Below are 20077 nucleotides of genomic sequence, written 5' to 3'. Positions count from 1 at the left end.
AGGAAAAGTGATTATTTTCAAATCTGTGCTCAGCTATTTTAGAAACTTCACAGTGTTGTGAGCTATTTAAGCGCCCCGAGGGCTCACACATCTGAGGAGAACAGAAAGAAAAACACTCAAACTCGCACCGAGGTGTTTTCATTTCATCAGGCAGCAGCTGCGAGGGATACGGTCAAAAATTCAGTCTGCCGTGTGCGGCGAGAACAAACCGAAATGTTAGACATTCCTGGAGTCCTTGGTCCTGCTACCATCAGCATCCGGCTGCCTTCATCTTTATAGAAATGAAGCAGCACAACTCGTCATCATCGCCACACAACATTCGGTCCTGAACACTTTGCCACAGAGCTGCTTAGACTCACGATTTTACTCCCTCTGATTACATAGTGCATGATTTTTAATTATAAAATTGCAAATAAATGAATTAGCTTTAATATATTTGTTTATCAAATGGCTGTAATTACAGTAAATAATAGAAACCATGCATTGACATCTGTTATGTAAGGGTTTGCTTTAACTCTATGCAGATCAATCCAGTCTGCGCCTTTTAGAAGAAAAAAAAAAAGTATTTCTAACAGAAATGCTCTCAGTACATAAATGAAGGCGCTGTATCTGAGCTATTAAAGTAAGATTTCAAACAATATACATCAATAAATCTCATAAATCACCAGTTTGATTGTCACAAATATCATTTTTGGGGCTGCTGAACTTGACTAAACTGTCATAAGGAGAGAGGCGGGGTACACCCTGGGCAGGTCGCCAGTCTATAGTAGGGCTGGGCCTAGGGGTGGGCGATATAAATTTGGCCAACGATAGAGATTTTGACTATACCGCTCTATTGCGATAGCGCATGTTGATGATGTCATCAAGCTGCGCCTGTTTTGGTCGAAAGCATCGCAGCGGCTAAAACCATTATCATCTGCAAATTATGCCGGGCGACAGTCACAGCAAAGAGATGAAGCACTTTTGACTTCCGTAACATTGATTCATTAATGTTGAATTCTCTCGCAGCTGTTCTATTCCCATGTTGTTGCAGTATATTAATAACTAACCTTGTATTGTGGATGAATAATCTCATTTGTTGTCCTGACTGAAGTTTGGCCCGTGTATAGCATCCTGCTATGCGATTGCGTTTGTCCTTGACCACCAGAATCCCTCACGTTAACTTTTATCGAGTGGAAAAAAGGTTAGCATTTATCCTCCAGCTTCACTGTGCTAATGTTATGGTAACATAGCTGTGTCGCTAGCAATCACGTAGCACAACATTATATACCAGGTAGTCCAACTTCAGTAACCCTGCAAACGCCACTGCTGTTTAGTTTTCTGTCTTTATTTATGTTGGAAGTGATAACAGAGCTGTACGTTTGAATTAGTTTCAAAAATCTCTCAGTCAGAACATGGTATGTGATGTTTAGGTGGAAACTAGTGAGCTAACTTCCGGTTAACTTCTAACTCCGTTAAATTTAATAACTTCTGTTTTCATGGATGCCTGGATGTTAAACTTAATTGTTACACCTGCTAAAGCAGCAACGCTGATGATTTTATTAAAGATGAAAGAATTCAGACCGTTTTTAACTCTCAGTGTTCGTTTGACTTTGGGACCTGAAGAAGACGGAGTTTTGGACCCAGATTTCTCCGTGAAGCTCCTCACTACAGCAGCCGTAATGCTCTGACAATCCATCAAAACATTTTTTAACAGATTTCTGCAGCCAAAATCGGTTCGAGGTAAGTAAGCACAACCAGAATTCATACATAAAGCACACTCTCGATTTTTGAGAAAATTATATCGCGATATGGATTTTAGGCCATATCGCCCAGCATTAGCTGGGCCATATTATACCGTTAACGGTAATACCGGTACAAGGTAACGATAAGAAAATGAAATATTGCGATAGAATATGGGTAAAACACGCATGCGCAGTGCCTTTGTTTTCATACGCACATGACCGAAAAAGGCAGCGGAGAATAAGAAGGGGGAAAGAGGACTGTTGAGTGAAACGGATGAACCAGAACTGGTTTGTAAAAAATGGTGCAACTTCACTGGTGTGAGTTTGTCCGTCAGATACACAGAAAAGCACATTTTTTTGTAGAACATGCAAGCGGGCCCTCGTTATTGCCGTATTTGTCGGACTAAGGTTCTCGTTAATCTGGGTGTAATCAGGGTCCAAAGTTAAACGATCACTGCAGCATCACTGAGAGTTAAAAACTGTGTAAATTCTTTCATTCTTAATAAAACGATCAGCGTTGCTGCTTTACAAGGTGTAACTATGAAGATTAACATCCAGGCATCTATGAAAACAGAATTTATTACATTTAACGGAGTTAGAAGCCAGCAGGAAGTTAGCGCAAGTTAGCTCGCTAATTACGCTAGTTACCTAAGCATGACATAGCATGTTCTGACTGAGAGATTTCTGAAAAAAATCAAACGTACCGCTCTGCTATCACTTCCAACATAAATGAAGACAGGAAACTAAACAGCAGTGACGTTTGTAGGGTTACTGAAGTTGGGCTAGCTGGTATATAATGATGTGCTACGTGATCGCTAGCAACACAGCTATGTTAGCATAATATAAACAGTGAAGCTGGAGGATGAACGCAAGCACTTTTCCACTCGATAAAAGTTAACTTGAAGCTTCCTGGTGGTCAGGAACAAATGCAATCGCATGGCAGGATGCTGTAAACGGACCAAACTTCAGTCAGGAGAACAACTGAGATAATCCATCCACAATAGAAGGTTAGTCATTAATATACTGCAACAACATGGGAATAGAGCAGCTGTGATAGAATACAGCATTAATGAATCAATGGTACAGAAGTGGAGGAAGCACGAAGAATGAGTTGAATAAAGTTTGATTTATCTGACTGCTTTGTTTCGCTTAATGTGCCTTATAATCCCGTGCACCTTATGGTCCAAAAAAATACGTATTTGACTTTATTTGGCACACTGCAGTATAATGTTGCAAAGCACCTCTTTTTAACTTCAGTGGATAATTATATGTGGTTATGCTCAGGATATTTCTACTGGAAATGCCTTTTGGTTAAACTTTCAGCAAGGAATTTGCATTTGCACTGTTAAATGTTTATATAGCTTTAATGCACATAAATAACAGCAGCTTGTTTAAGTGAAAATAAATGGATAGGGTTTTTTGTGCAAGTTGTGGAGTTGTATTTTGTCTCACAGAAATTATATCGTCAGTTATACTGTTATCGCAAATTTTCAAATATATATCGTGATATATTTTTTTGGCCATATTACCCTGCTCTAGTCTATAGTAGGGCTTCTTTTTTTAACTCAATAAATAAATAGAGTCAATACCAACCAAAATAAAAATACCTGCATGTATACAGAAGTAAATCCCAGTATTTGCACGCGAGTTTACGTGGTCCTCTGCATATGTGAGCTCAGTCTCCAGATGGGTTTAAAACAACAGAAGCAGAACTTCTTTAATCACAAAAATCAGGTGCTGTTGTGAAACTGAAGCATGACAGTAATCATATGAGCACTGACAGAGACAAAAACTGAATAGATAGAAACAAAAATGCAACAGGATACAGGGATGCATCCTCTGTCCTGAGGGTTATTGTTGTCTCCACTAATGCTAAGTGGCAGGTGGTCCTCCTTTAACCTTAAGAGGGTCTTTAGTGGTCTCACAGGGACCCCGCGGTGTCTCCGGGGAAAAGACACGAGGGGAAATCAGATCAAATGAATAAAAAGCAGCACAGGGAGCTCGGTAATGAGCGTATGTTGTAGGTCACAGCTGTGTTCTGCTGCAGTGACTGAGTTAAACACTCTGAGCCTCACAGTGATGCTCAGACCAAAAACAAAAAAAGGACACAAAACTAACGACAACAGAAGCATCAACTGAAACATCTCAGGGTTTCCACCAGAAAAGATGGAAGCTTCAACCAGCATCACAGGCAATTTAGTGTTGCACATAGTCAGTGCAAGTCTACCAACCTCTGTAATGTTATAAAAACAAGATGAAGACAGCCTATTCCGGCCAGAGATCAGAGTTATTGGACTATTTTAAACATTTTTACACAAGATTTAAGATTGAATAAACTAGAACTTATGTATTCAGTAGTTCAGTAATGTCTTAAATAACCCTTTTCTTTGCCACATGAGGCAAACCGGAGTATTCCTGCAAATAAATATTTCTGATGCCTCTTTTCCTCAAAAGTGCTCCCGTGAGGACTTGGTGGGTCAAGGACAGTCAAAAAGCAGCATGTGGAACCACCGCTCACATAAAGACTGCAGCTTGTAGCTCTTCTATCTAAAGCCCAGCAGAAGTTGACGTAGACCAGAGGCAACGCTGGGCTTCTAATGGACTCACAGCCAAATGCCAGGCACAGTTCAGATAGGAAGATCCAACTTAAATTTAAACATACAAACACCACCTTCATAACAGACTCAGCAGACCCAGACTGGATGAATACATCAAAGGATTAAAGGTTGCAAAGTGCGGACGCACTTCACCAAACACAAAGAAGCAGCTGTGAACTCTGTGGGAGTGTATTCACGTTAAAGAAGCCTGATGTTTAAATATAGCAACAGTCACCATAGCAGGTGTATATCAGACTGGATCGGCGACAGCAAGATTTATGAGCAACGGCTTTTATCTTCCCCTTTCAACTGTATTTACAGCAGGATAATCCTTTAGTGGGTGATGTTCTGTCTGTGGAGACTCTGTCCTCCAGGAAGGAAGCTGCCTGCAGTCTGTTCTCATTTACTGACAACACTCAGACCTCCATGAGACAAAAGCAGCAGCCAGGGTATCAATAACCAGGCACAGGATATCTGCCAATCAAATACTGACATATCAACCTAAGCACCAAAGTTGGTTTTTTGTTGGTTTTTTAGAAGAAACAGTTAGCCCCCAGTTAGCGCATCATTATATGTCAACTAGCCCAATTTCACAAACTTTCTTTCAAACATAGCTGGTATTTAGTTTTATGTTTTTATTTATAGCCAAAGTTATAAGGACTATATGAATTTTTACAGAAATACTTCAGCCAGAACATGGAACATCATCTTTAGCTGTAAACAAGCCAACTTCCTCTTTTTCATAGACACCTGTACTATAAAAGGCACAGTCAGTTGTTTTGTGTTAATTTAATAGAAATTATTGTACTTAGAAAAATACACTGATGAGTGTGTAATTATGTCTTGCAAAAATGGATGCATTCTCATGAACTCCAATTGAACTCCATTGAAAAATCAATCAGAGCAACCTATCACATTGTTGCATTTAATGAATTAAGTTTTTGGCATGTTCTAAGACTTTTTCCCCCAATAATTAAATCCAAGCTGTAAGAACCTGTGAATCAACAGGTGGCCGTGGGTTACTTTCATTTAAAATCTTTTTTTCCACGTGGTTGACAGAAAATCAAAGTGTTTGTCACCAACTCTGCTTCATGCTTTGTGTGAGGAATGTGAGGATTCAGCCAAACGGAGTATGAATAAAGAAACATTAACAGGAGGAGGAAGAGGTGGAGTTGATCAAATAAACCCTGCAGCGCTGGCAGAACCAGTGATTAATGACTGCTGGCAGGAGAGTCGGTTTGACTTTCTGTTCAATAAATATAATGACAGCATTAACAAGGCTGGAAGAATGGAAGCAACTTTTGGATCCATTATTGATGGGAGGAGCCCACACAACAGCAACTATTACAGATAAACACAAGTACTACTAAGTACTGGGACTATAAATCATTTTGGTCAATACCGAGATGCTCCTTATTTTACACGCTTAGACTTTTGCTTTGAAACAGTTACTGCAGATTTCCCTGAATCCAAAGTATAATTTAACTGAAGACACTAAATGAACTGTGTCTTTTTAAAGAGTTACAAAAGTAAAGTAAAGAAACTGTAAATGAAACTATACAATTTCTTTTTTTTACCTGATTAAAGTTGAAAGTCATGCAGGATCATTTTCAACAAATACTCCAATTAATCCAATTTAACAGACATCTGTGTATGATGGTGGGATTGTGAGACATCAACAGGCAGATATTGTTTTTGAGTGGATGCTCCAGACGTTGTGGAGCTCTCCTGGTTGACATGCCTTCAGAAAACTGAGTTTCTCTTTTTCAAGATGGAGGACCGCAGGGTGTGTTCCAGCTTCAAAGGGATTGCTATCCAGGCAAACGTCGAAGTCAATCTGGCTGTGGAACACTGGACCAGCTCTTTATCTCAGTTTGTCCAAACAGTGAACTTGGCTTCAGCCAATTCCTGCTGCGGGTTTTCAGGAGTAATATCAGGCTGTTGCTGCAGGTTATTTGCTCCCTTGACAATCATAGTGACAGTTTTTCCTTCTGGCAATAAGTCAACCTGTTTCCATGGAGCGTTGACATCATCAGGTCTGCCCTGTGTCAGTGATGTTTTGGTGCAGCCAAGGGGCAGAAGATGTGCAGTTCAGTTGTTTCAGGGTCTACTGCATTATCTCCTTTTCGTAGGTGATATACTGATAACATGACCAGCTGACACTGAACCACCTGTGATGACAATGAGTCTGAGGACATGGTCAGGTGTTTACTTGAAACCACAAATCCTTTAATCTAGTTCATAATTTCTACTTATGAAAATCAGCAAAGAAACAGATTAAAGAAGCAGGCTAATGTTATGATTTTAACACTTTACTTCTTCGCTGATATCAATCCACCCAAGTCAGCTAATTAAGGTGGAATGAATCTTTTACTGCTGTACGAGAAGAGATAACTGAGATTCCACTCTTGGAGATGGTGGGAAATAAACGCCTTCTCTTATCTTATACTTGCACTGTTTAAGTGTATGAAGTGGGCAACAGTCCCGAGTAAAGTACCATTACAGTTCATATAGCACTCCACTGTTCACGTCAAAGCGAACACTGCCTCGATGACGCTCCTTCAAACCCCATCTCCTTCCTGTTGGCAGTAAAAAGGCTCCCTGCCGCCGCTCTTTTCTTGCAGCGACTGCATATTTTGTCCTGCTGGTCTGTTGTGGTGAGCAGCTTCAGTTCAGTCCTGAACCCCGGCCTTGAAGAGGCCTCTGTGGAGTCTGCCTTGAATCCAAAGCTTTTATGTGTTGGCCAGGCTTCCCCGGAGGGCTCCTTAAAGGCAACACTTTAGCCTGACTGCAGCTTCAATGGCCTCAAAACGGCCCTCTTTTCATGTGACTGCTGAATATGGAGAGAAAAGGAAGAGGGGCAGGAGGGTGAACCGGGTCAGCTTGCTTCACAATCAGTGGCTTAAACCGCCCAGTCCCAGCTCCATTTATAAAGACTCCTAAATATAAAAGCAGTCTCCAAAAGTCAGCAAGGGTTTTCTGTTGTCTCACATACTGCACTTTTCAAAATCGTTTGAACACAATTACACTATAAACCTCAGTAACTGTAAGAAGGGCCGACATCGACTACCAACCGAAACTTAGCTTTATACCACTAAAAGCAGACTAAGTAAGGAAGCCCCACAACTGTAGGCAACCTTTAACGATCTTTCCACAGGCTTTGTTATAACTTGTACGTCTTTTAGATCTTGTTGACCAAAGGTTTTCCCTCCTCTTTCCTGACTCAGCACGAACCAAACTGAGTGATTTTAGGCTCTCTGGGAGTGGAAAAGGTGCACTGCTGCAAAGGAAAAAGCCTGGGCTTGATTTATAATCGCAGACAGCGAAGGCGAGGGGTGAAACTGACTATAAAACCACATGTTGGTTAGTTAACTGTCAATCACAAGCTGTTAGCCACCGAGCTTACCTCCTACTGAGTAAACCCCCAATCTGACTCTAAAAATGGTTGTAATTTATGAATTTCAACATTTATTGAAGTCATATTTAAAATTAACTTCAAGATTTAATTAACTGAACATCTTACAGGGTCACCCAGCTAATCACTCAGCCCTAAAAGAAACTTTTGTCAGTCATAAAACAAAATCTTGTGTTCAAAGAGTTTTTCTTACAGGAATTTTGAGAGCGGGTTCTTTGAGTTACTCTGGTTATTAATCCTGGACATGCAACTAAACAACTACATTTGATAACTACATTAGTGTAACACCTCTGAACCTGGTGATAGATAGATATTTCTCTCGTTATGCAATCACACTGCGTTTCATACGTGTGAACAAACACAATGGCATGCAGAGCAGTTTGGACGGGGCGTCCAGCGTGCAGTCACATGTAAAGTGGTGATTATCCAAATAGGCCTGCCTCGGTGGGCCCGTTCTGTGCCCTGTTGTATAATTACTGGTGCCGTGAGAGCTGAGAGGCACAGAGACATCTACAGGATGACAACAAATCTATAAAACAGTACATCTCTCTGCTCTGAGCTGTCCGAGTGACAAAACAGCTCATCGGAGAAGAATGTGAGCAGGTTTTCCACCTCGCAGAACAATTTCACACAGCCAATGAGGAGCAGGGCCAGGCTTGGAGCTAAGCCCTCATAGAATAGCTTCATTCTTGGCCGGCTGGTCCTGGTTCTGTTTCCAAAGAAAGGCAAGGACCTCCCAACTGGGCAGCCACATTCCCCTGTGGCTGAAGGATGGATTACTGACACATTATTTTTACTAACCGGAATAATCGCTGCTCCTTATGTAAAGGAAGACTCACTTACAGCTGCCATCAGATAGTAAATCTAACAATGAATAGTGCCATCTTTAAAGCTATTCTCCATGCACTGCATTTGAATAAACTATTACATAACTTTAGTAGGTCTACTTCTTCAGAAGAGTGTTTTTATTTTAGCTTTTGTGTGGCGAGCACGGCAAATGAATTAGTGTAACTATGGAGCAGGTATCTGTCCACTTTGGTTCACATATTACGGCGGGATAAATCATTTATTGCTGTATGATGATACGTCCCACCAGTGAAGCCTTTCTGTTCTCTTCATGCTGGAAGTGGCTGTCTCATCAGCAGCAGTTATGCTGTGTCGTTTTTATTGTTTCAGCCACACACTGTACATGAAGGAGGGCGGCTGACAATCATCCCACTCTTAATGAGCCATCAGTTTATGTCAATGGCAGCGATCACAGCCTGGTCAGAGCAGGACTAGCAGTTCTCCTACTACTCTCTTACAGCTGCAACTTCTGATTGGCTCAAGAGGTGCTCAGCAAAGAAATATTCCTCCTGGCTCCACTAGATTGTTTGATAAGGCACAGAAGGCTAAGCATAATATTTATAACATCAATCAATTTAATTCCATTTTAAAGAAGAGAAGAAGTGAGCAATTTTGGAATATCAAATATATTCAATATCAACTACACAGGTTACAATCATGTCAATCCACCTGTGTTTTAGTACTGACATATGATGTGATACACATGTGCACACATCACATTTCTGAGGTTTTACTCTAATATTACTATCTGGAGGCAGTGAGATATAACATTACAGGGATGTTCTAGGACAGCGACAACATCTGGATAAACAGGTACAGTTACTCAAACTTAAAACAAAGACCGCAATGTCCCATAACTCAGGCCAACAAGACACGCCCAGCATCTCCTGCAGACAGTCCACGTCTTCATTGCTTCATTGCGCAGAAGTAAATCATTATTACACTACTGCAGTGTGTTTCTCTTGTTATGGATAAATACTTGGTTAACCTCCTAGGACCTGGCGTCCACATATGTGGACATCACATTTTGGGTTATTTAGACCAAAATACTCAATTTTGCTCTACAAGGGCCTGATATCCTCTTACGAGGCAGCACAGTGGTTAGCACTGTTGGCGCACAGCAAGAAGGTCCTGAGTTCAATTCCACCACCAGGCCAGGGTCAGGACCCAATCAGCCCAAATATCAAAGAGAAATTAAAGATGCATGCCATGGAAGAGTTCGGGTCTTAGGAGGTTAAAGTTCATGATTTCCTATCATTTTTCACCACTTCTTTTCACAGAGAGACATTTTGAGCCATATAAGGTAAAAATGTACAATCTGAGTGGATCTCTAAAAGTTGATTCTGTTCATGAACAGAATCAACTTCTGGAGATTTACTTACCTGGATGACTGAGCATGCATCAAGATGAAATCTGAGTGGATGATGACATTTTTATTTTCCAGACTTTTAAAGAATACATCACAAACAGCAGCTGAGATATCAGTGGGCTCACACTATGCATGTCACAGGCCATGTGCATAAGATTTCAGAAAAGAAGATATGAGTGTGGGAGCTGAAGCGGCTCCATCAGAGAGTCTGAGCGGGCGTGTCCTCCTCATTATACACCCAGCTTCCTCAATCTGCTGTTTACAGCTGGCCGGCTGTCTGACAAAACTAACAATTAGCCTCAGATTTACACCCACCAAGCCAGGTGAGACTGCAGGCTTCATAAACAACTACATCCACTTAGCTGCTGAGTAGGCACGGGGAAAGGCAAGCAGGGTTACCCCGCTGACCTGCAACACATAAACATCCATCTCCTCGCCTGCTGGGTAAGGAGGGTCTTATACGCTGCTTCGAGCCCAGGCCTGCAGCTCAGCCGAGCACGGAGTCAGAGCGACGGTCCTGCATACACAGAGCCGTCAGTAATGACAGCACTCTGCTCTCTTCAATTACAATGCATGAATCATCACTTCCTTCAGCCTCAAGCTCTCTCATTAAAACTTTCTACATGTCTAAACACCCAGCCAGGCTTTATATACACAACACCAGGACTATGACATAACAGTGTCAGGCATCTTTATAAACCGGGGCTGAAGCAGGAATCTAGCTTTAATTTATCATTCACCTGGATAACTCTCAGCAATATTTATAAGCATGCATTACTCCAATATTAGGATTCCACAGATCAGGTGTTGGTGACCACATGCTGATTAATCATGTTCGGTTCCACACCGTTCTGTGTTTACTTCACCCAACAGCAGGGTGGCAGCAGTCTGGAGGTTGTTCCCACGTGCTGCACCAGCAGCTTTTCTTTGGTTTTTGGAAGTAAAGGAAGTTTTTGTTTTTTTTTTTGTTTTTTTTTACTTCCTTAATAAAAACCAAGGGGATAAATTCCTTTATTCAGGAACACTGTACATGTTAGAACCTGTTACTAACAAAGTGATAATAAAGTAACGTGATATTTAATCCCAGTATATTATTACCTATGTTGTCAATACAAAAGTGAGAGTAAGAAACAGTTTGAGCTCAATCTACTGACCCTGAAGGAAAAGTCAAGTGCGACATGATTTTTTAAATCTTGATACAGTATTTTCTATATGTTGATGACACACACCACACTAGTCAGTTTTCATAAATCATAGCACAGCACTGTTCTATGTCAGCCAAGTTGATCTTCAACAGGTTCTTCTCCGTATATCACGGTGAACACACCGTCTTTGCTCTGCTCACCCAGACTCAACACTGGGAGAAAAACTGAGCAGGAAACCTGATTTGTGACAAGGTGTTTAAAACTTTCTCTTTTGTTGTTCTGCTGTCTGATGCAGCAGAATCACTGCCTGCCAGGAAAGCGTCCATCGGCCTGCTGAGGTGTTGGTATGTGCTTTCCCTGGGGCTCAGGCCTTACTAGACTGTTGGAGAAGCCTGATGGAGGGCGAGGCTGTGATTCACAGGATAAACTCTGAGCAACAGCAGCAGCTGAGAGGTTAAAGGAGACGCAGATCTGAGAGCAGTTGTTGTAAAACAGATGTGTCATGCTCCAAGTCTGCGAAACAGGTGGGGTTTCCATTACAGCCCAACTTCCACCTCAGAGACTAAAGCTGCAGAGATAAATGCTGAGGGCTGCTTGTTTTCTTTTAATCATCAGCTGACAGCAGCTGAAGGAGGATTTTTTTTTCCCTTTTTAAACCAAATGCATATCGCGTGAGGTCACTGAAGCCTCCGTGACAGGATAAATCAACAGCAGGACACTTGAAAAGATACGAGGACGAATGACTGTTCTGGAGGTCACTTAAGAAGGAGAGGACAAACGGCTGCTGTGCGCCAAACACAAACACAGTGAACAGGAGCATGTGATTCTTCTTCCTCAGATACAAAGAGGTAAAACAGGCAGAGACACTGAAGGATATAAAAAGACTGGAAGACAGTAAATGTTAAAAATGCCAAAGACATGGAATCAGATCCAAACTACATTTGGCAGTGGGTGGGAATCTGACTCTAATCACACTCTTACCTGTGAAATCATTCACCTTGTCCCCACCCCCCAAACACACCTGTACATTTCATAGCATGCAGATGTTTGAGCATGAACTTGACTGAGCTGAAAGTGTCAATTATCTGAGACTACAGTGAGGCAATTCAGTATCAATCTCATAGTATTAATAACCTTAATTTGATGCATGAATGAGGATATGAGCCAAAAATGAGTAAAAACAAAATGAGCCATCATCAGTAACCTTGAGCATTGGTGATCCCCAACATCAACAAACACATGCAGCCCTACTCCACGAACAGCTAGCATCTGTGGCTAATAATGAAACGATTTCATGAATGTGGGAGCAATCCAGCAAACAAACAAACAAACGTGTCCGGCAGCTTTTGCAATCAGAATTATGACCTAAATGCACTGTGATGCCAAACAAGATCAGCTCTGTAAATTCTCTATAGGCTCCCCTTGTTCAGGGTTTATCTGTACATTTCTTCATTTCCATTTGTGCCATTTCAGTTATTACATGGTTATAGTTATACGTGGTATCCAGTAGGGGTGCAACGATATTCGTATCGATATTGAACCGTTCGATACAGTGCTTTCGGTTCGGTACGCATATGTATCGAACAATACAAAATTTGTAATTTATTTTATCAACTTTCCTTCTGACGATGCTGTCTGTGTTGAGCGCTCAGTGAATCTGCGTTCGACTACTCCGCCTAGGGTCGACAGTGCAGCCTAGGCGGAGTAGTCGAACGCAGATTCACTGAGCGCTCAACACAGACAGCATCGTCAGAAGGAAGAGCGCAGGGCAAGCTAGCGAGACAGAAGTTAAGCTCTCCTTACAACATGGACCTCCCCACCCTCATTCAGATCTGGCGTTTGGAATTATTTTGGTTTTCATGTGACGTATGACCCTGAAGGTAAGCGCGTCATGGACAAAAGTAAAACAGTATGTTGGATGTGCCACGCAATGCTCAATTACATGGGTGGGAACTAGTGTGTTAGCGCAGTTAGCTCGTTAACGTGTTGGCCGTCTAGCCCCATGCACGGGGCGATCGGCGGTAGCTCGTTAATGGAGATTTGCCGTGTTGTGGCGTTAAGGTCATTTCAACGAGATTAACCTGAAAGTACTAGCGGGAACACAACGAATATGACTGCACATTTACGCCGACATCATCCTAGTGCAAAGACAAGTGGAAGCAGAAAAAAACAACAAGCATGCTACTAACTTTAGCCGAGTCATTTAGACAGCTGTTTAATATGCTGCTGAGAATATAGCCCAGAAGAAGCGGATAGTATAGCTTTTATTTTGGAAAGAGACATTTCTCTGTAATAAACTCTCTTTTCCAAAGATGAGTGATTCCTCAATCAGATACAGGGCTCGCAATATCGCTAGCCCAAGTCCCGGGGCTAGCGATTTTTTCAGTCGGGCTACCAAAATCTATCTCTGCCCTGCCCGTCGGGCTATTGTAGGAAGGGAAAATATATGTCAATGCTTTTGCATTCTTTCGGAAATGTAGCTGGGTAATTATGTCATTGGCATCGGTGAGCCACTGTCAATATGTGACATATTGAAATCACGTTTGAATTTGCGCTTGTTTTTTTGCTTTCACTTTGCAATCGTGCGAACTGTGTATAGAGAGCGACAGCACTGATCTGTGAGTGATGATAATTTGTGCACCAATTCCTCTGACATCGTCTTATTAATCGTTAGCTTACTATGCAAACATGACAAGTGAAATCTCCCGCAGCTTAAACATGTGAGAGGTTGATCGCGCAGAGAATCACTGAGCTTATGTGAGTGCGCGTGTAAAAGCAGCAGGATATATATTTGACTACGATGACCTGGATGACTGAGAACCTTCACAGACAGATATATATTTTAGTTCTGCTGAGCCAAATAAGACAGGTCAGGGTGAAGAAGTGACAGCCAAATAAAAGCTTACCACAAAACGGAAAAGTTATGACAAATCAGACTATAAGGCAAAAAGAAAGTGCAGCTTTATGGTTTCATGGACAAAAGAATTTCTGTGGCTGCAATATGACGAGCTAAATAACCAGGGCTGCACATAAGTGGTCCGCAGGTGCGCATTTGCTGTCAAAATAAAAAACACGCACAAGGGTTAGGGTTAAATTTAAAAACTGTACTTTTGAGTTAAAATATATATTTATAATTTTAATAAATGACAAATTAAAAAGGCATGAACATTTTTTTTGTATCGAAAAAATATCGAACCGTGACACCAAAGTATCGAACCGACCGAACCGTGAATTTTGTGTATCGTTGCACCCCTAGTATCCAGTATAACAATGGCTATGGCAGGACAGTCTGAATCTGAGGTATACACTACAGAAAGAAAGAAAATGAGGCCGGCCAGCAGGGTAATGCTGTAAACACTTTCCTGATGAGTTTATAGTCTCGGTCGCCGGTTTACAGTCTTACTGAATCCAACTGGATGTTTGTTTTGTACATTCTGGCCTCTGCTAGTGCTCAGAGGACAATAAAGGATGATTGGGGATGATTTACTGTGAGACTGACAGTCCCTCAATTTCTCTGTCAGATCACTCGTCTTTGATTACATAACATAAAGATGGCAGAGGAGGCCAAGTTTTCACTCCTGGACAACACAAAGCGATACGTGATGTCGCTGTAACTATGTCCATCTTTAATTTAATGTCTCTGATGTGAGCGTGACAGTTTTGTAAATGTTAGAGCAATAATCACAGTGAAATGCTACAGATGTACACAGATGCTGAACAACAGAAGAATCCAGACTGAGAGACAGTGACTCTTAAGGTTCCCCCTGTGACGAGTCCAAATGTCTGCAAGTGTCTGTCAGCTGTTTAGACTCTGAAGGCTTCTCCTGGTTTGTGGGTCACATTCAAAAACATTTATCTGGCTCTGAATTCAGCCCAGAATTAAACTAAAGAAACCTTTCATTATAATATAAACAGAATGCCCATCCTTCACCTTTCTGTTTGAAATACTCCAAAATATTGACAAAGAGGCACATCGACGTTTGTCACATGGATTTCTTTCTTTTCCAACTACCAACTATAGTGGAACTGAAATGTGCAGCACTTAACAACAATAAAAAGAAAAAGAAAATCATACTTTCTGATAGAGACGAAGGTGAGCAGCAACTCTTCAGAGGCAGGAAAACATTACAGTTGGTGGATAATGAAAACAGTTTTATTAATCCTTAATCACAGATATAAGGTCTTTAAACTGCTGTACACTCACAGGGCTTTCCTGCTTGGAACGGGTGTTTGATGGTGTCAACAGTCTCCCTGTTATTTGTGGCTAGTAATAAAGAGATTGCACATAAAGCCCACATATACAAAACACTTAGCTGTGATCCATCTTTGGCAATTATTGTAAATATTACAAGAATCACTTTCGGTGTCACACAGAATGCAAGGGGTTAAAATGAAACGGTGAAATCTGACCGATTTACAACTTAAAGCACTCATAAATATTGTGTTTTACATCTGATTGCCTCAAGGCCTTAATACATCCTCCACACGATGCACTTGAACATATAAAAATGATGAGCACCTCTTTCATTGACTTTGGAGTGTTTTATCAACCTTTTTACATCTGTGGTGTTCCTGGTCATAAGTTACCGCCATAGGAAATGAATGGGAATCCACTCAACAACCACAGCCCCCCCTCCAGCCACCCCCCACCGGCCCCTGACCGGCCCACTGAAGGACCAAATGAAAGACCCACTTTACGACCTACTGAACAACCCACTAAGCAACCCATTGATCCACCCACTGAACTGAATTAAGTGGTGAAAAATGTTTGTTGTGCTAATTTAAGACCTGTTAAAACAGAATGGTCAATTTTGACCGGAAGACTAAAGTAAGGGGGTGGGGTGCACAGAATTGGAGGGTTAAATATTAAAAAGCTGAAGAACATCATTATTAGTTGACTACTGATAAAAAAAATGCTAGTTTTCATCTTTGCTGTCTCTAGTAAACTTTTTTCTCATAAATTTATGACCTATAAATCCCCCCCAAAAAAATCGCACATAAACAAACTGAAAAAAGCAGACCTACGCTTGAGACAGGTTAAATCCTACCATTAAAACCACCTGTACCATCTGCACTCATTTTGGACCTTAGACAGTACAAAAGTTGGACTCAAAACATAAACAATGCAGCTAAGCTGTCCAAGTTACAGCTGATCTGCAGTTTTATGTGACATTATGAATATTTTTGGTATATTATTTGTATCTACCAGGTATCACAATTAACAGCCAAAGCAACTGTTCCTTAACCACCCAACTAGGGCTGCTCAATTAATCGAATTTTAATCACGATTACGATCTGGGCTTTCAACGATCATTAAAAATGACTGAGCCGATTATTAGCCCCTCCCTCATTTATCCACGACACCTTAAAGGCCGGTCCGTGAAAATATTGTCGGGCATAAACCGTCCGTGGCGCAAAAAAGGTTGGAGACCGCTGATTAAGAGGACCCGAGGGAAGCTCGGAAAGCTAAGCAGAAGTTATTTGGAGAGTGACTGCCGTTGGTTGAAAAGAGAGTTTAAAAAAAAAAAAACTTCAGTGGTGTTGCACACTATTTTATATTATTTTTTTAAAGTCATTGTTAACCCTTTAAAGCCGGTCAGAGCAGCACGCTCCGTTTTGCGTAACTATTTTTAAATCCCTGTAGAACCTGAACCGTGTAAGCTAGCGCAATAATTTGTTTTGCATATGAAACCGGAGGAGTTGTACTTACATCTGATGCCATCAGCTTGTCCTCGGTCACGGTTTCCTTCCACATATAGCTTTGCAAAAATTGCATAAAAAGCGCTTGCAGGAACAAAAACATAATATTCCAGAAACACGCTTTGCCGATCCTATCAGCTGTTCGTAACACTTCCCACAGTGAAATGATGCACATGCTGTTTTCTTTGCAAATTTGCATCATAGGATTGTTTTTTGTTTTTCCTGCAGTATATAAAAATTGGTGTATCTCCAAAATAAAACTATGAAGACACTCAAAATAAATTTCCTGTTGTTGTAAACTATTTTTTGCAACTTTATTGTATTTAAAGTTTTGAGGGATAAACCTCTTAAATTTCTCCAAGTAGAAATATATGTAAACAAAACAAAAGCGATTTTCAATTTTTTTTGTAGTTTATTGCACTTTTTTGCAATTTATGTAATTACTATGGACTTAATGCATACATATTATTAAAATATGGGCTATAACAGTTGTATTGATGTATAGCAACTTGAAATGCTCCCACAAATGGCACTACAACATGTAAAAAAAATAATATAAGCTCTGGTGGACTTGGTTCCATAGTAGGTCTTAAAGGGTTAAATAAATATCGTCAAATAATCGTGATCTCAATTTCAGTGAAAATAATCGTGATTATCATTTTTGCCATAATCGAGCAGCCCTACACCCAACTTCCCAAAGTTCAACGTGCTCCTCCTAACTGTAGGGAGTAATTACAGCCAGTCGTCCACCCACTAAACACTGTTCCTACAGTATGTTTAAGGCGCAGGGCGTGCTGCTGCAGAGCTCACAGTTACACAACATGCAGCTCGAGGCTAAACTCTGGAAAGACATAATGAAAATCAGACAGGTTTACTGAAGGAGCTGAAAGTTACATCTGCAGGCCATCATAGAGCACAGAAAACTACAACTGAATACCGTCACACACAATCATCAGGCCCTGAAGGCAAAACTGTTACTTCCAAACACACCGCTAATGACTGTTATCCAACTTTAACCTGACATGGTATAAGATAGTGACACACACTGTCAATCCTGAGATCAAATCCAGAAGTTAGTGAAGAGACTTGATTATAAAAGGACTTAAAGTTTAAGCATTCAATAAAATAAAATGTCAGGAGTTTGTTTTTGTCTTTTATGAGAGAGACTAAATCCCTGCATGGCTTCCAAAAGTCCATTTACTGCTACAAGTATCAATGACAAAAGTTGTATAATTACCTATATTATTCATAACTAAATTTATTTTTTAAAATTAAAACAAAACAAAACATAAATTCAGACTTGTGAAAGCTTTATTCCATTTCTTAAAACTAAAGAGAGAGAGGCGCACGAGGCTAATTTCAGCTTAAAGGAAGCTAGCAAGAGTTAGCCAAACCGCCAAATACGTTAAACAACCGTTTGAATTACGAACTTCCGGTCAGGACTCTATCAGGCAGAAAACACAAAAATCTTCACCTCACGGCCACTGAGGAGCTGTCTCCATATTTAAGGACATACCCATCCTCCATTTAGGCTAACAAATTAGCTAACAGGTGTGGCTAATGTCAGGGAGTCAGGTTCAGCTTGAAACCGACCCTGGTGCGCGGTATCCGGTTGTGTGTGTGTGTCCACACTCACCACTGTTTGGAGTTCTTCCTTCAGCCAGGATTCAGGAACACTTGTCCTGCTTCAGCGCTTCATCACAAATCATCCTTCCAAATATATCCACAGGAGACCTACTTTCACCCCTTCACCTGCATGGCGTCTGCACTGTGCGTGCTCGCTCCACAGCGCCCTCTGCAGTCACGCAGCGTGCTGTGCTGAGCTGCATGTTTCAAGTAAAGGAAGAGCCAGGGTACAAACAGCTAAATTCAAATACCATGCACACCGTGCTTACTCATGCTACTCTCCATGAACTGTAGGAGGTATGACACAAAGTGGTTAGCGTACAGTACCACAGACACTGGTTGTATTTATTTTTTATTTGTAGTTTTCTATAAGGGTGTAAGAGGTCAGACTGAATTGGTCTGTTCAGGTCCTCAGGCTATATTTTGTATCTATTTAATGTCAAACAAGCAACAGCAGAAACTTTTCATTTATCAGTTTCATGAACTCGCTCATTGTTAAAGGGGAAAGAGCAACGATTCATTTGGTAAGGCATTACTGTTCATAGACAAGGTGAAGGAGCAGTGCTGATCAGTTCACCTGATATGTCTGAGAAAACACTCATTAATCTCTACCAAAGACAGATTTTCACTTTAAATTGGATGAAACAAGAGGTCATATGTCATATCAAGCTCATGTTAAAATAATAAAGAAAGCCTGCTTTACATGATGAGACTTTTCTGCTTATTTAAAGTAGGGAATAGTTTTGATGGATATAAAAAGTAAGACTGTGCTGAAAAACACAACAATTCTGTTTAAGGCACTGCTTATTTAAATAGTTTTGTGAATTTTGTGAAATCGGCTGATATTTTCTGTTTGACTTTGTAAAAAGTTTGAATTCATTTTTATGTTCGTTCAACTCAAATTCAAATTTGAACTTTTCCTTTTTAGGCTGCAGGACTGAATAAAAACAAGCTGTTCTAACTTTAAATTTCACATTTTTTAATTTCATCTGTTTGTAGTTTTTGCTGCACGTTAAATGACGTCTGCAGAGGTGAACTACAAAGCGAGCTGCATTCAGAGATAATCTGATTATCAGTCTCCTCGTCAAGACCTTGTTTGTGTACATACCAGCAGATCTGGCAGCAAATCAGGAACAACAAAAGTAAAGAGAAATATTTGTACAGTTTCAGCACGGCCAGATGAATGCATGTCGGTTCTTGTTTCAACATGATGCATACAGTACGTGCTGTAAGGCTTTGTTCAGAAGCACTGATACCATACAGCTCAACGGGTTTACATTTACACACAGCCCCTGGCTTGTTACAGCTATAACAAGCCAGGTATTTAACTTGGTAAATACCTGGCTCTGGTATTTAACTCTGACGCTTTTAAATGTTGAAAATACTCCTGAACCTTCTGAAATTAACTAAAGTTGTCGGCCCAATCTGAAGAAACAAAAACTATGAGTTTAACTGCCAAAAATATCTACTGTGTATTGTCCTGAAGAGATACCGACAGAAGCTAAAGAAGGGCTGAACTGTACTATGAGTGTAATACGGGTTTGTACCACAAGATGGTGCTGTGAGTGAACACAGCTTTATTTTAAATGGAAGGTCAGGAGAAGGGTTAAATTGAGCTGAAACAATAATTAAATCTGATTGGAAGTTTCATACAA

Source organism: Mchenga conophoros, linkage group LG1, assembly GCF_057382185.1.
Source record: "Mchenga conophoros isolate Kocher_MC1m ecotype Shallow Benthic linkage group LG1, M_conophoros_male_GT1.1, whole genome shotgun sequence".
Lineage (NCBI taxonomy): Eukaryota > Metazoa > Chordata > Actinopteri > Cichliformes > Cichlidae > Mchenga > Mchenga conophoros.
This window is presented reverse-complemented; position numbering follows the sequence as displayed.